This window comes from Haliotis rufescens, unplaced genomic scaffold, assembly GCF_023055435.1.
Source record: "Haliotis rufescens isolate VD_foot unplaced genomic scaffold, xgHalRufe1.0.p SCAF_1, whole genome shotgun sequence".
Classification (NCBI taxonomy): domain Eukaryota; kingdom Metazoa; phylum Mollusca; class Gastropoda; order Lepetellida; family Haliotidae; genus Haliotis; species Haliotis rufescens.
This window is the reverse complement of record NW_025963779.1, coordinates 21,019,582-21,035,821: the sequence shown is the minus strand read 5'-3', so window position 1 is coordinate 21,035,821 and position 16,240 is coordinate 21,019,582. Positions and strand designations below refer to the sequence as shown.

At 38.7% G+C, this 16,240-nt stretch overlaps 1 protein-coding gene across 19 annotated transcripts in view; it reads right to left on the bottom strand.

The window, feature by feature from the left end:
- LOC124115793 (kinesin-like protein KIF13B) overlaps positions 1-16,240 on the bottom strand; it is a 266,352-nt gene that overhangs the window by 89,736 nt on the left and 160,376 nt on the right. The gene's annotated exons all lie outside the window — the stretch shown is intronic.

Here is a 16,240-nt window from a genome sequence, read left to right as displayed (position 1 = left end):
TATAGCTGCTGATTGACAAGTATTAAGCTGTGTCGGACGACGGCAAAATGGATTCGTCAGTGAAATCAAGGCAAGTTAGCGATGTAATTGTCCCTACAATTAAGCATGGAACACATACAAAGCTGGCAGTAAATGCCATCAGACTCGAACTAACCAACAGTGTTGACATACATCAATGGGGTTAATGCCACATGGTCATCCCGTTAAAAGGCGTAATGAAAGCCCAGCTTGTCTGCTTCCAAGATTTTCTTGGTAGGGATGAAGGTACAGTATTGGCTGTAGCCCGTGATGTCCGCTCATGTCTTAATGGCATACCCAGTAGCTCATCTATGGAGACGAAGCAAGTCCTTATCATCTTAGTAAATTAATCTTATATCAATTTGTGTCCTCAATGATTGTGAAATGTTCTTTCCTCTCATCACATCCGTCCATTACTTGCCATCCTGGGAGAAATTACAATCTACTTAAGTACTCAAATTCAAATATCAAAAACATTGCTATCAGCCAAAGACATTTGGCAATGTACTGACAGATGTACTGCTACTGCTTATTGAGAAGATGGCATCTTTATTCAACACTGTTTACTGACCAGATAGTACCTTCGTGACTAGAGTTACATATTCTACCCTGTTTACTGACTACATGTATACATTCAAAGGTGTTTAAGGACAAGACATATTTCATATCATTTCAACTCTGTAGCCTTACTAGACCCATATATTCAACCATGTTTACTGTCTATCAGCCAATGACGTTTGGCAATGTACTTACAGATGTACTGCTACTGCTTATTGAGAAGATGGCATCTTTCTTCAACACTGTTTACTGACCAGATAGTACCTTCGTGACTACAGTTACATATTCTACCCTGTTTACTGACTACATGTATACATTCAAAGGTGTTTATGGAGAAGATATATTTCATATCATTTCAACTCTGTAGCCTTTCTAGACACATATATTCAGCCATGTTTACTGTCTAGCTCTGCTGTTCCCTCCACCATTATGCTGCTATAATGTTCCAACCCTTGCAAAGATAATGGGAATAGTTTTTACTTTTACTTTTAACCAGCTGTGTCCATGGCAGTTTTCTGTTGTTACCACCAACAAAAACTTTGATCTTTGTAATATCTCTGTTTGTATCTTACAGCTCTTGTCTCTTCTTACAAAAAGGTTAGAAGACATTTTGCCAAGATTTGTGGGAGTTATGTTTCACAGAGACTGAACGTCCTTAACTAAATGTCAGACAGGTCAGAGGAGGTTTCTAAGAGTATTCTGAGATAGTGTTACACAGGGATTAACTGATTGTGTCTTAAAGACAGAAGTCCGTCCACTCTCATGGCAGCAGGGGACATCCACCTGATGCAGTGATGTTCCCTTGTATCTATGGTGGACACAAGGAAGCTATTGGGATGTGGGTCAATTGATCGGTGGACAAGAATGTTATCAGGAGAGTCCTCCTGTATAAACCTCCTATCATAATACTGCCTTCATCAGAGTATCTGTTTTCCATCGCTCTGAGAGGCCTGTGGCAATGGTCATATCAACTTCAGCTATTGGATTTCCTTGTGTTGCAATTCCGTGCATGAGTTGATAATCAGGTTCTGGTCGGCCATTTTGTTAGGATGTCTGTTGTTGTCACATGATTCATATTCATTGTCACAATTCAGTTAATCTTTTCACAAAAATGCAGTGAGAAGTCAGAAAAATAAAATAAAATATGAACCCCTGGTAATAACACTATCATGTCCTAACTTTGCCTCTTCCAAATACTCCCTAGATATCATCCTTTAACTATGCCTCTTCCAAGTACTCCCTAGATATCATCCTCTAACTATGCCTCTTCCAAGTACTCCCTAGATATCATCCTCTAACTATGTCTCGTCCAAGTACTCCCTAGATATCATCCTCTAACTATGCCTCTTCCAAGTACTCCCTAGATATCATCCTCTAACTATGTCTCTTCCAAGTGCTCCCTAGATATCATCCTCTAACTATGTCTCTTCCAAGTACTCCCTAGATATCATCCTCTAACTCTGTCTCTTCCAAGTACTCCCTAGATATCATCCTCTAACTATGCCTCTTCCAAGTACTCCCTAGATATCATCCTCTAACTATGCCTCTTCCAAGTACTCCCTAGATATCATCCTCTAACTATGCCTCTTCCAAGTACTCCCTAGATATCATCCTCTAACTATGCCTCTTCCAAGTACTCCCTAGATATCATCCTCTAACTATGCCTCTTCCAAGTACTCCCTAGATTTCATCCTCTAACTATGCCTCTTCCAAATACTCCCTAGATATCATCCTCTAACTATGCCTCTTCCAAGTACTCCCTAGATTTCATTTTCAGCAGAAATGAACAAGAATATGCTACCATAAACCAAATGTAATCGAAATTCAAAGGTTTTAATGACCTGTGCAACCATAACATAACAAACTTAACTGACATGGCTGCTAGAAGGTGAAATCTGTCAACATAAAGAGGTAGCCATTCTGGTTTCTCGCAATCAACATTTCTATCTTTTAATATGGTGTCAAAAGGCAGAGTATTACTATCAACAATATCTACTTGGTGCAGCAAGTCTTCCTTCCATCCTGAATATTGCCAGTGACAATGCCAACATTGTGATGTGAGTCTTCTTGCCATCATGGTGTCACAGTGTGTTCTGTAGAGTGACCTGTCAAATCTGATGACAGTAACATCCTCACCAAACCTCCCCATAGACAACTTGACTCATCCCAACATTTGTTTCCACTTGTCTTCTCCATGGCAAGATTGCCTTGGCCATCTCCAGCTGTGTCTAATTCAGTTATGGAAACATATTTACATCCTAAGTCTTGATCCCCTCGTGCATGTGTAATGAGAGTTTCCTGCTGTCTGCAGAGATGTATGCCGTCCTCATTTGATCACAACGAGGGCATTCAGTTCAAGCGAATGCGATAAACCAATGCACCTTAGATTTTGCAGGAGTCATTGGGACCACAATGCACTCAAATAAAACTCAATTTCATGAAGATCTTGATGAAAATTTGGTAACAGACCACAGAATTCTTCTCAAGCATAATGTGAATAAAACAACAACATCCAAATTCAAAATATTTACAAAAGCTTGTGAATTGCTTTTTTCAAAGGCCATCTGTCATCAGTATCTTACTCCAGTACATCTGAAGTGTTATTTCACTGATGAAGTGTAATATTTCATGCTTACCATGGCAACAAGACACTATAACCTTTAATCAGAATCAAATGATAGTTACTAGAGTATAATATGTCATCTAAACATCCAACCTGACTCAACCAGTCACAACTGTGTTGCTACACAGATACAACACAGAAGAACACAGATACAAAATTTCTTCATAAGTTGTAAGAAATGCAAAAGTCCTCCTAATGGATGTAACATAACATCCATAGTTATAATAACGGACATTGTGTCCGAACTAATGTAATCGTGAAATGATGTCAAGCATACAGTCCTTGCCTAATCCCCATGACAAAATCTTCTGAGTATTTGTGTACTGCAGACATTTCTTATAGCTGGAAGGGACTGTAAGCTGTCATTTCTAAATTCCATCAAAAGAAAGGCAATAGCTGGAAAATTGAGTGAAATCAGTTGACAAATATCTGTGGAATGGACGTAATTTCATGTGAAATTTGCTACCATTACTTTTTTACTTCTCAGGAATATGACAAGCAATTACTATTTCTCTCATACAAGTTTCATAAAAGTTCATATGGCTGGCCAATCAGAATTGAGTGTGTGGTGTTGCCATGGTAACTTCAGCTTGAGGTACAAGTCGGAAATATATTTAATTACGGCTGAGCATTGTGCCAGGAGCATGGTGTAATGCCTCTACCTGGAGGGGTCTCAAGAAATGGGACTTCCGCACTGCGGCCACAAGTTTTTGCGCTAATCAAGAACTGATAAAAAGGTTGGACAATTGCCTCATGACAATTTAGCGCTTGAGCCACTTGTGATAAATGGAGTTTCAATACAATTATCAACCATTATATATTTTTTTCCTTCTGTATTTACTCCCAATCTATACAATCACTTGCACAAATGCAACAATTGACTGAGAAGTGTCATGTTTCCTGTGATAGTGAGTATGGTTTTACGCCGCTTTTAGCAATATTCTAGCAATATCACGGCAGGGACACCAGAAATGGGCTTCACACTTGTACCCATGTCGGGAATCGAACCCGGGTCTTCAGAGTGACGGTTTCCTATGTTAGACTGAAACACATTGAATGAATTATGACTCTTCTCTTTCCTACATACAGGCCCCAATCTGTTGAACATCTGAAGCATTCTACAGCCGGACTATAAAGAGTGTTAGCAGAAACAGTAAAATTGATGTTCACAGCGTTCGAAATACCTGCCTGCCCGACCGTCCGAGGCGGGTTGATTTCAACTCGGGCTGCCAGATTATCAAATCCCCCTGCCCGACAGTCGGGTTATATTTCATAGGTGAAAATATTCTAAATATTTCCCGATGATAAGCATTAATTCACATGTAAAGATGAATGATAAAATGTAACTAAAAAGAAACCCCGTTAGCTTTTAGACAACCTAACATTTAGCGATGCGCTTATGCTACAAGCAATCAGTTTTCATATATTTAATTAAATTATCCTGAGAAACATATGATTATATTGGGCAGGCAGGTTTTGGTCCGGGCTGGCAAGTATTTCAGCTAGCCAGTCCTGTGGTCTGGCTGAAATTTTTGGGAGTTTCATACCCTGATGTTCACATTTCTCAGTTTTGATTTCAGGTCAATACAATCCTTAGTCATCCAAAGTGATCATTGATCAAACAAAGACCAAACTTATATCAAAAATTCCTTTTTTTACAATAATTAAATAAAGTGTCGCAATAATAGCTGAAAGTGCTGTGCTGGGAATTATTGCAACCTATCAGCTGTGGTCTGTTTACTGAGGGAGCAAATCCCATTATGTGGAAATCATACCTCTGAAGAAATCACTGTCAAGGTTTCATCGACCTCATACTTACACAGAAACAAATACTTACATTTCCTTTTTTATTTCATTCTGCAACCGAACGTCGTTTCTTTTAACCATGGGATTAGTTCAGCTGCAAATATTTGCAAACTCGAGTCAAGATGGGAGAAACCATATAACTGCCTTCCCTTATTGGTTTTGTGCCCTGACTTTGAGGCTACAGTTTAGCAGGGATTTAGAATCGATGGGTGTATGCCATTTCCTTGCACATTCGATTCCGCAGCCGTTGAGAGAAGAACAGATGGCGTCTAATTACCACATATAGAGCAATCAAAACATTGAGGGGGAAAAAACATGGGGACCTCTTAAATTGATTACCTCCCCTGGTGAAGGTGACATACAGACTACCCTGTATACTACTGGTTGGAGGGATGCCGTGATGTAGATAATAACCACGTGCCTCATACATTCTTGTCTACCTTGACATATCTATTATTTTGGAAAGTTTGCAAAAACATTAATTTAGCACCAAGATATACATTTCCCTCCTGGCAAATATTCTAATGAAATAAAACATCCATGGACCGATGTGAAATCATTGTTTTTGAGAACAAAAAGGGTTATGGTTTTTTTCAATAAAAGCTTTGTAGCTTTTTAAAAAATAAAATTGTGGCAGTTATTTGATAATCAATATTTTTGTCATGTATTCTATCTTTTTAAAGTCAATCACAACATACTGCAGAAGAAGAGAAAATTGATTTCGAATCAGTAATGAAGTTACCATCCTGAATATTCCTAGACAAGAGAAATGCTGAAAGTTTTTTACACGGCAGAAAAAACATATTTCTGAAGAAGACGACATAACCCTTAACTCAGTGTTCTTTTCTTCAAATGTCTGTATTTTTTTGTGGACAGAATATTGGTGAAGTAATAGGAAAAGAAATAACGTACCATCTTTTTACATATCGTAATTTGAAGTTCAACACTGGTGGACAAATGTAACAAAATATGAGAATCTGTTTGGATATATATGAACTGCACTTGATCACCACGGGGCTTCCAAGCTGTTCCTCTCTAGAACAAAAGTAATCTAGTCAGATGATGAAACCTCTTCCAATACAAGGACATTGCGACACAGAGGCAGTTTTTGTCATCTCCCAGAATCCTCAATCCTTAACTCTATTAATGCCCACACATCCAAATTTCAAATTGCCACATTTCCAGAAAGTCGTATTGGCATCACCCCAGTACTGAATAGCTCCAGTAGTTCTGGTGATTCTCTAGGTGATCAGCAAACTTAGATAGGAGATACTAATATAAGGCGAAGGTATGATGACACTGATGAAAACTGAGTCTGCCTCGTGATCCAGTGAGATCCTTGAGGGTGTACAGGCCAGGGAAACACTGTCGCGCTGATGAGTATACGGCCGCACTTAGACTAACATTTAGACTCTGAAATCTTATATTACACAATATCCTTGACTCTAAAAATAAAAATAAAAATTCCCTATAGCATTTAGTCTCTGAAATCTTATACTACACAATATCCTTCTTGACTCTAAAAATAAAAAAAAATCCCTATGTGGAATAGAGCTAGCTAGAGCTGGCTAGACTTGCTTTTGTATGCCTTTCTAGATTATTATTTTTTCATAAAATAAATATATTCCATGGTCATGGTGCAGGACTAGGCAGCACTATAACATCATCGTTAACATTGTAACAAAGTTGTACATTTTTTCAGGTACTCATAAGCATTCTAAACTTTGCAAAGTGATGATAATGTTTCTAAGAAATCTGAACATTATGCAGAGATAGACCATTTAACACAGCAATATTCCACTTACATGATGGCAGCCTGTAAATAACCGAATCTGGATCAGAGCAACTTCTAATGCGGCCGAGTTACAGTCACATGCAACAATCAACTTCGTCAAGAAGCCTGACCAACCAATCAATGTTTTGAGTCACTCTTGCTTGTTTGTATAGGTTACTAATTGGAACCAATGGTACCTCGTGAATCCCAACTGGGGCTAATGACCAATGTGTTGGACTATCATATCAAAATAGCATCTGGCTTTGGAACCATTTTGAAAAGGTATCTGTACTTTAAAAATCAAAAGTACAATTCTGAAGTTGAGAAAAATGTTCTGAAAGGTTTCTAGAGTGGTTACAATAACAGTCATTTTCAAAAGGAAAAAATCTCAATAGCAAATATGTCAGCATAATTTAGGCTTTGGTGAATTAAGCATATAAAGATACCCAAACAACACTGATGTATGTATGTATCATGCCTATTTGTTCTATCTATATGACAGTGTATCTACAAGTGTGTGAGTGAGAGAGTGGAAGAGGGAGACAGAGAGTGGGGGATGTCTGTGTGTGGGGTTGATGGGAATGTATTGGATGAGTGAGTGAGTGAGCGAGTGAGTTTGGTTTTACGCCGCTTTAAGCAATATTCCAGTAATATCACAGCTGAGGGGACACCAGAAATGGGCTTCACACATTGTACCTATGTGAGGAATCAAACCCGGGTCTTTGGCGTGACAAGCAAACGCTTTAACCACTAGGCTATCCGACCGCCCCTTGAAGGAGTGAAATCCCTTTTACACTCCTCCGATAAACTTCTAAGTCACCTTGAATTGTTCCACTGATGATCAATCATCTTTGTAAAATATCACATGTTAAAACATTTCCCATATTTCCCCTGACAATAACATGCTAATGCAGTCAACGCTGCCTTGTCTGTAAGAACAAGGCATTCCTTAGAAGAGCAATCTGCATCAGCAACGTATCCCCAACATTTTGCATTCTTTGTCTTGACTCCAGGAGAAAAAGAGCCCTTCTAGTGCGTAGGGAAAAAATACAGCAAAATTTGATTACAAGGCTCACCCATCTATCACTCTGATGGCTCACCCAAGTGATCCCTTTTAATTGACAACTTTGGGCAAAAAAGAACAAATATTCACTCTGGAAGCTCATTGACTCCAGTTAAGTGGTGGAATAGATTAAATTTATGGGAAAAGTTCATCAAAGTTACAATGAAGAGCCAAAGAAAGAAAAATGTACATATATTTTGGGAAATTCTATTGGAATCAATCATGCCGGTCAAATTGAATGTTTAAAACTGCGACATGTCAAAAATATACTGTTAATATGTCTCAACAAGTGTAGAATACACTTGCTATTTGCTTCACAAAAGTAATTCGCAAATGAGTTTTATATTTCATTTGTATCCAATGCATTAAGTATAAAAACATCAACATTCATGGAAGTATGGACTTGCATGCAAGCAGCAATAATCACAGGACAACAACGGCAGATCGTAGACACCCAACGAGTTTCATATCCAACCACTTGAATATTTTATCTCAATAATGTGCTAGATTTATCAAAACTGACAGCCGAGCCACATAGCTGGAACTACATTAAATGATATTTATTTCTCAAGACCATCAATATCAAAGCTAAATGGTCCAGTCCTGCACCAAGTAGCGGCTTTGAATTGACACAATTGAAAACTATGTAATTATTGAACATGTACAAAATGCATATCGCTTCAACATAACGACAACCACTCCTATACGAAAAATAATTATGAAACACTTCATTTTATCAAAATTTCATCGGTAATGGAAACGGCTCCACTGTTAAGTCCCATAAGGGACTATTCCACAGCTGTGTAAATGTGCATAACATTTCATAAAAGTACTGGCATTCATTAGAGAAAACAGTCCTTCTTTTCCTTGACAGTTAATGATCACAAAGCAAATGTCAGAATGGAAACAGACTTGAGTTTAACTCAATAATCTTGATGGATGCTCCCGTTGCCATCTTAAATCTCTCCTGAAAAGTAATTAATAAAGGAATATTAACTCCCGAATGTCACAGTCAGCCAAAATGAAAATTGGCAGTATTCAGGAAGAAACCACTAAGCAAGCCCAAATTTGTATCCATGCCAGGAGGATCCCGGCACCAGCATCAGAGAGGTTGAGTGAGTTGGGTATGACATCACATTACAAAGATTTAGAGATTGGGTTATGCTAATCAAATCATTAGATTATATAATTTTATGACATTTTTCAAAAGTATTTCAGTTTTATAACGGTTTGGCAGCTGAGTGGGAGGAAAGACCAAACTGGCATCAGTCAGAGACCTTTACAATTCCGGTGAAATGGACAAGCTTGGGTATGGCTGAGAGGCCATGGACATAATTAAGGTTTTGTTTTGTTGTTTAAAGTCACTCAGCAATATTCAGCTCTGTGATGGTTGTTTGTTTGTTTGTTGTTAACACTGCACTCAGCAATATTCCAGCTATATGACGGCGGTCTGTAAATAATCGAGTCTGGACCAGGCAATCCAGTGATTGACATCATGTGCATCGATCCACGTAACTGGGATACGATGACATGCATCAAACCAAGTCAGTGAGCCTGACCACCCATTAGTGGCCTTTTACAACAAGCATAGTCGCCTTTTACAGCAAGCATAGACACCTTTTACGGCCAGCATGGGTTGCTGAAGACCTATTCTACCCCGCATCTTCACAGGTCCTCTATGATGGTAAAACTTTAGGATTCGAACATTTGACAAGTGAAGACTTGATGTACCGTATATGACCGCGTATAAGCCGAATTTTGAGGACCAGAAAAAAGATTCTGTAGAAAGGGGTCGGCTTATCCACGGGATACACTTTCATGATAGTATTTTTCAGATCGTGATCTGTCAGAAACATCGGCTGAATGACGGTCCGATAGATTACAACTTCCCGAAAGTTTGGAAGTTGCCACAACTAGAGCCATTATTCTTATAAATTATCAATAAAGTTATTATTATACACCAACGTGTCATTATTTAAAAAATGTTATGCATGTTACTCCTTCCGATAATAAGTTTTCAATTGAATGTTCAAAGTTTATCGTTCTTCGTAAACTCCACAATCTTTACATGTAACAATATATGTAATTCACAGCTATAATATATAATCCCCAGATAAAATCGCCAATAGCTATTACGTACGTTTTGCAAAGTTCATAAATTGATAGTGAACAAGTGTCTACCTTTATTGAAAGAGGCAAATAAACAACTGTATCGGCGAGTTATTCCGTTCGCCATTTGCAAAAACATGTGATCAGCTGTTTCCTGTGACGTCACGAACGGTGATCACTGTGATTGCTTCCTGTTGTTTAAAGCAACACGGTACACAAGGAAATGAGCATTGATAATAACGGGCCGATTGGTATTATCATGTTGTTTACACAAACATTTTCAAGTTGTGGGTGCTTAGCGATCGTGTTGGGAGTAGGGGCTTAATTCCTTTGTTTTCGAGAGATTAGTTTAATAAACTGGAGAAGCCTGTGAGTAAGTGATGGTCATTCAATGTGTTCATAGTATGATAGTTTATTTAATTCAATTGGATTAACATACAATAGTGGTGTAAAGGGGGTTATAAAAGTTGGTATATTTTTACTGACTGACATTTTCATCATGAGTTTTAAACGAAAACGCCATGCTAACGATGCTGAATTCAAACTGGGAGTCTTCGCTCCAGCTGATATATTTTCTCACGGGTTCATAATTCTATATACACCGATTCACAAAATGGCGCTTGGTTGTTGATGGCAACATATAATGATCATTATGAGATTAAAAAAACCCACGAGAAACAGCTTCCCACATTATGAAAGTGGATGACTGGTTTGTTAAATCTTTATTAGAAATAATAATGACTTTTTCAATATAATTACAACGTTTATCATCTTATATTTTTGAATATCTGCGAGTACCGGCACATGTCTTGCAGTCCGACTTCGCAGTGTTTTTTGTCTTTCAATTCCTGATTCGGCTTATCTGGGGGTCATATCATTTTCCTTCGTATTTCAATGGTCAAATTAACACCTCGGCTTATCTACGGGGTCGGCTTATCCGCGGTCATATACGGTACAGCATGTATTTGTGTATGAGTGGGTTAACCATAATTCAAATGTTCCTTTTTCTGCTGTTGGCCCTGCTCTTCTGTGTGTGGTCAATATATAATGTTAACTAAGGCTGCAACAAATACACTATGAGGCAAATACAATTCGTATCACGAATATAGGGTAACAAATACCAATATTAATTCATGAATACAATAACAAGTGATCAGTGACCACAATCCTGTCAAATTAAATATTATAAGAGTGTTGTCTTTGAAGAAATCAATGCAAATAATATGTTCTCAAGGATATTTTTAGGTACAGGGTATGTTCATAAATGTTCCATATTAATAAATATTTGATTCTAGTGGCCACGAATAACAAATTCAATTCATGAATGGATATATGGTTCTATTCAAGGAATACGTGAGTAAATTGTAACAGCCCTAATGTTAAAGCCACAGAATAACCTGTCACGATTATCTGCCAAAACAGATTCCACAAAGCTTAAAAGTCACAAAAGGCGTGAATAGCAGTTAAAACTTGTATGAATTACTGAATGTCCTAGATTAACTGGACTTAATGTAAGTCCAACCACGTCTTGTCAAGAAGCAGTTCACCTCCATGCTTACAGTTAAGACACATGCTGCTTTGCCCAGACTCAATGCCTCTATATAAATTCAAACCAACTGCTGGACATAACCTTGAAATACAACAATCCTATCCAAATCCAGACCTTAAATGAACAACATTCTTATGCAAAATTTGGTCAAGGACTTGGAGACAATACAAGAAGAGGTAGGTAATTAAATGATCTTCTGTAAATACATCTATTCTCACAAACATGACAGGTGATTCAAACACAGACCTCTACAAGACTCAATAAATATCAAGTTACTTTTTGTCTGTCCTTGATGGCCTACATAATGTCCCCATTTCCTTGAATCTGTGATGCTGGATCACCAGTTTTCCAGCAATATCTATATACCCAACTACAGACATGCAGAAGAGATGGCCATGCAATGACAGGCTGACACTTATATCCTCCACAAACTGAGCACCTGCATGAAAATGTACTACTTGTGTGAGATCCAGTTTTGCCATGCCTTAAATGAGATACAGGATAATATTACATTTCTGGGAGATTTTGCAAGAGGAAACACTATGGTGGCCTTAATTATCTCTGGATAATGTACTTTTACTCACCATCTATCTACTACTGGGAATTTATACAAGACCAAGACCTTTAACATCATGTATACTGTTATTCAGATTAATAATTCTACTGATTTTCCAAGCAAAAGTGATAATGCAAAAACGAAAAGAGCTTCTTCCTTTGATGAGGTGAGGTAAGGAGGAGTGAGTTGAGGTAAAATAGTGTGCATGAGTGCGTATCTGTGTAATCGTCTATTGAAAAACCATGCTGCAGCTAAAGGTGATGCAGCTTGAAGACATCCGGCACTTTGGTGGAACAACATGCATGCATATGTTACTAACAAATCAAGGATCTGACCCCTGCAAGTTTGGGATTTGAACACAAGATCAGCATATTCCGGTATGATGACGAGATACCCACTCACTCAACAGTAGACAGAGTCTGAGATGACCAGTCCTTCAGTACAGCAACACAAGCACTTGTAGGTCATTTCCAGGAATTTACCCATGACCTTCAACTTGATGCCCATTCCATGAAAAATTGTGTATTTTGTAAGGTGTATACATTCTACACTCTGAGGTATTCTGATATACTGAACTCAATGCAAAGATGCTAAATTAGTTCACAAAAGCTACAATACCTATGACAAAGAACATCATAACCTGAAATGGGATATCTTTAATTTCAACTCGACTTGGGGGCGAATATCAGCCTCTGAGATATGTGATCTCAGTACCTGACTGGTTGTAAGAGACCAACATATCTTTGATATTTTGGAATATAATCAGTCAATGTCCCAGAAAAAGACCCTGATACCCTGCAACCTTCTGAAATACCAAAGAAAATGGCCACAATAAATTCCAGCTTCTACAATAAGCTATACCTTAAATCTAATTCCACAAGGCAGTTAAATGACATGTTCTTGCCATGCATAAATGCAAACAAAGATAACTGATATATCAAGTTTGAGTAAACTTGACGGTTCTCGCTGCTGGGTTCTAACTGGCGCCAATGTCCAGGTAAAAATCAATCTTCTCCAGCTGGAGAGGACAGAAAGTGTTCACATTTAAGGGTAGGCATTAACAGGACTAAGTTCATTATCTTGAATTATTGAAAGATTGTATTTATTGTTAGAGGCGAATTTCTCAACTAATAAACCTTGCCATGTCAGAGAAGCCTGGTGGTACTGCTGTATTTAAGCAATATTCTTGCCAGAAGCATATTAGCACCTGAAACAATTGCATACATAACGGCATATTTACAGTTGAACCCTCTATGTGACTAATATGTTACATTTGACCTTTGTAATTCAACGATTCTACATTACCAATATTATTTCCATAATATGCAATTCTCAAAACATCACCCAGCCAAACCATGGAATGTGGAAACCAAAGTGCAACAAATGGAAAACGTGAAACAGAACCTGAGGGGTAAATTAATGAGAATCTAAACAAATCTGCTGAGGGAATACTTTTTACAAATGCCCAGAAGAATTTCAAGACAAGAGAAAATAATTACAGTAAAATACAAGGAACTTTTCCTATTAGAAGATTTTTTGTGAGATTGGTTAGGAAAAGCTACAGTAAAACGTAGGACTCGATGGTGAGGAAAAGGTAGCATATGCTGCCTTCATTGCAGTGGAATATCCAGCACCTGGCAATTGATTTGTCTGTGCTTTTACTAAAACAAAGCTATGAAAGATAAATTATATTTTATGATCAATAAATACTGTTCAAATGAAGCTGCAAAGTTAACAAGGACAATAATGCACTTTCACTCCTGTATGATAATCACAACACTGAGTTTCAGTATACCTCCATGCAAATCACTCACTTACCAACATTACACTGAACTTTTTGTTCTTTTAAAGCCCTGCAGACAGGTGGCATTAGTTTCTGTAGGTAAGTACCTATTGTGTTGTACACCTACCGTTATGAGAACATGCTATTTCCAGACAGGTAAACCATCCACTGCACCATCTAGAATAGGATGCATGTTTAAGCCTTGGCCATATCACTGGTCCATACCTCATCTGAGGTAGCAAGCAAGCACACTAGCGAGGAGGAGAGGCTACGTGCTTTCTCTTCCACTATAGCGATTCCTCGATCAATACTCCGCAGCAGGGCCTTCTTGACAGTGCAGCGTGCGGAGCACAATAGCTCTGGAAACGTTACATTGTGGAGCGAAATTCTTTTTGCTTTTCTGTTGATAGTTGTCGTCAATCGTAAGATCTTAAGAGTGGCCAGAGGAAACTGGTGGCCTGGTGTCAGCACCAAGTGGGTGAAGTGATGTGTCCGTCTGTTGGACTACTTGGTGCTTCTGCTGGACGTGTGCGTATGTGCCCAGTCATCACAAAATTGGATTAAATCCCACACCACTGACCCTCTGCCATTTTGAGGCAAATGAAGATGATAAATTTTTCGATTTTTGAATTCCTGATCCAACCATATTTGAAGACCGATGCATCTGGATCAGAGACAGGAATTCTGTGACTTAACCAAAGAGTTTCTTCCAACCGGAGTCCATTACAAGGATAAGATGAATTACTTCTGATATTGGCAATGTATCAAATTGACATGCGGATCAGTCTTCATCTATACACTTTATTACTTAAGTATATCATCTCTGGCGTTTCTGATAAAACCATCAGATATAATTTCACCACACATGAATATCGTAGTTAGAGTCAGAAATGATGTCTTTTCATACAACTGTTCACTTGTTTCTGCATACATACAGTATATTAAAGGGTGGGTGGATGGTGAGTGGATGGTGGGTGGATGGTGGATGGATTGTGGTGGGTGGATGGGTGGGCGATTGGGTGGTTGTTGGATGGTGGTTGCCAGATGGGTGGTTGGAGTATTGGAGGGTTGTTGGTGATGGATGGGTTGTGGGAGGGTAGATGGGTTGTATGTGTGATGGATAAGTGATTGATGGGAGGCTGGATGGGGGGATGGGTAGGATAGGTGGGTGGATGAGAGGTTTGATGGGCTGGGGGGTGGGTGATGGATGGGTGAATGATGGGAGTTTGAATGGTGGACGTGAGGGTGGGTGGATGGATTGTGGATAAGTGAATGATGGGAGGCTAGGGGATGGGTGGGAGATTGGAGGGTGGATGGATGATGGGAGTTTGTGGGTGGGTGAGAAGAGTATGGAAGGTAAGTGGATGCGTGGATGGTGAGTGATGGAGTGATGGAGTGATGAGTGACTGTACATGTGTATGTAAAGACGCTAGGGACTGGACATCTTTAGGCAAGGGTCATAATCAAGCAGCTAATTATGTGAAGGTATAATACTCCAAATCACCATGTGGATTTGCTCCAAGTCAGAGCAATAAGACAAAGTTCCATCGAGGATCTATATTTCCTGAAGTCATCAACTCCTGATAATGTCACCAAACATTAATAACAAAAATCCTTTTTAATTAGCTAAGAACATTTTGACACATGTGAAACATTGATAGTTCATCTTTTCCACTTGAAAATTGCTTTTTTCTTAAACGTTTGAAATGAATCATCAAATGGTTTCAGCTGCTGACAACACAAGGATGTCTACATTATTTCATACAGTGACCTCAGCTGTCAATGCACACCAGATATGTGCCATGAAGTCCCATGAGGGACACAGGAGGCACCAGAAGCAGGAAATCCTTGACATCTTACAGAACCATTAGGTTGTCTAAAATCCCCATTTACTCATCCTGGCAATTTCATGTTTGTCTAATTCCTGAAACTGAAGCACAGACCTGTCATAAGTCTCATATCACATTATCTCAGGCAGGGCATTTTTCTTTTATTTTAAATCTCATAAAGAGGTTGATGACTTCATTGTTATAATGTGTGTGTCTGTTTGTTTAACACCACATTCAGCAAAGTTCCAGCTGGATAATGACAGTCATTAAATGATCAAGTCTGGAACATACAAACCAGTGATTGATGTCATGGGTATTGATCCACATAACTGGGATACAATGACATGCAATCAACCAAGTCAGCGAGCCTGACTGTCTGTTCCCATTTGTCGCCTATTACGACAAGGATGGGTTGCTGAACCTTTATCCTCCAAAACTGGCTCCCACAGGAGATATCGCTTGGATGAGATCAAGCGATATCTACCCTGCAGATATCGCTGCAATGAAATTACATCACAATGCTTTGCAGACTACTGTGACGTCACTGGTTACCAAGACATCACAATCAAATG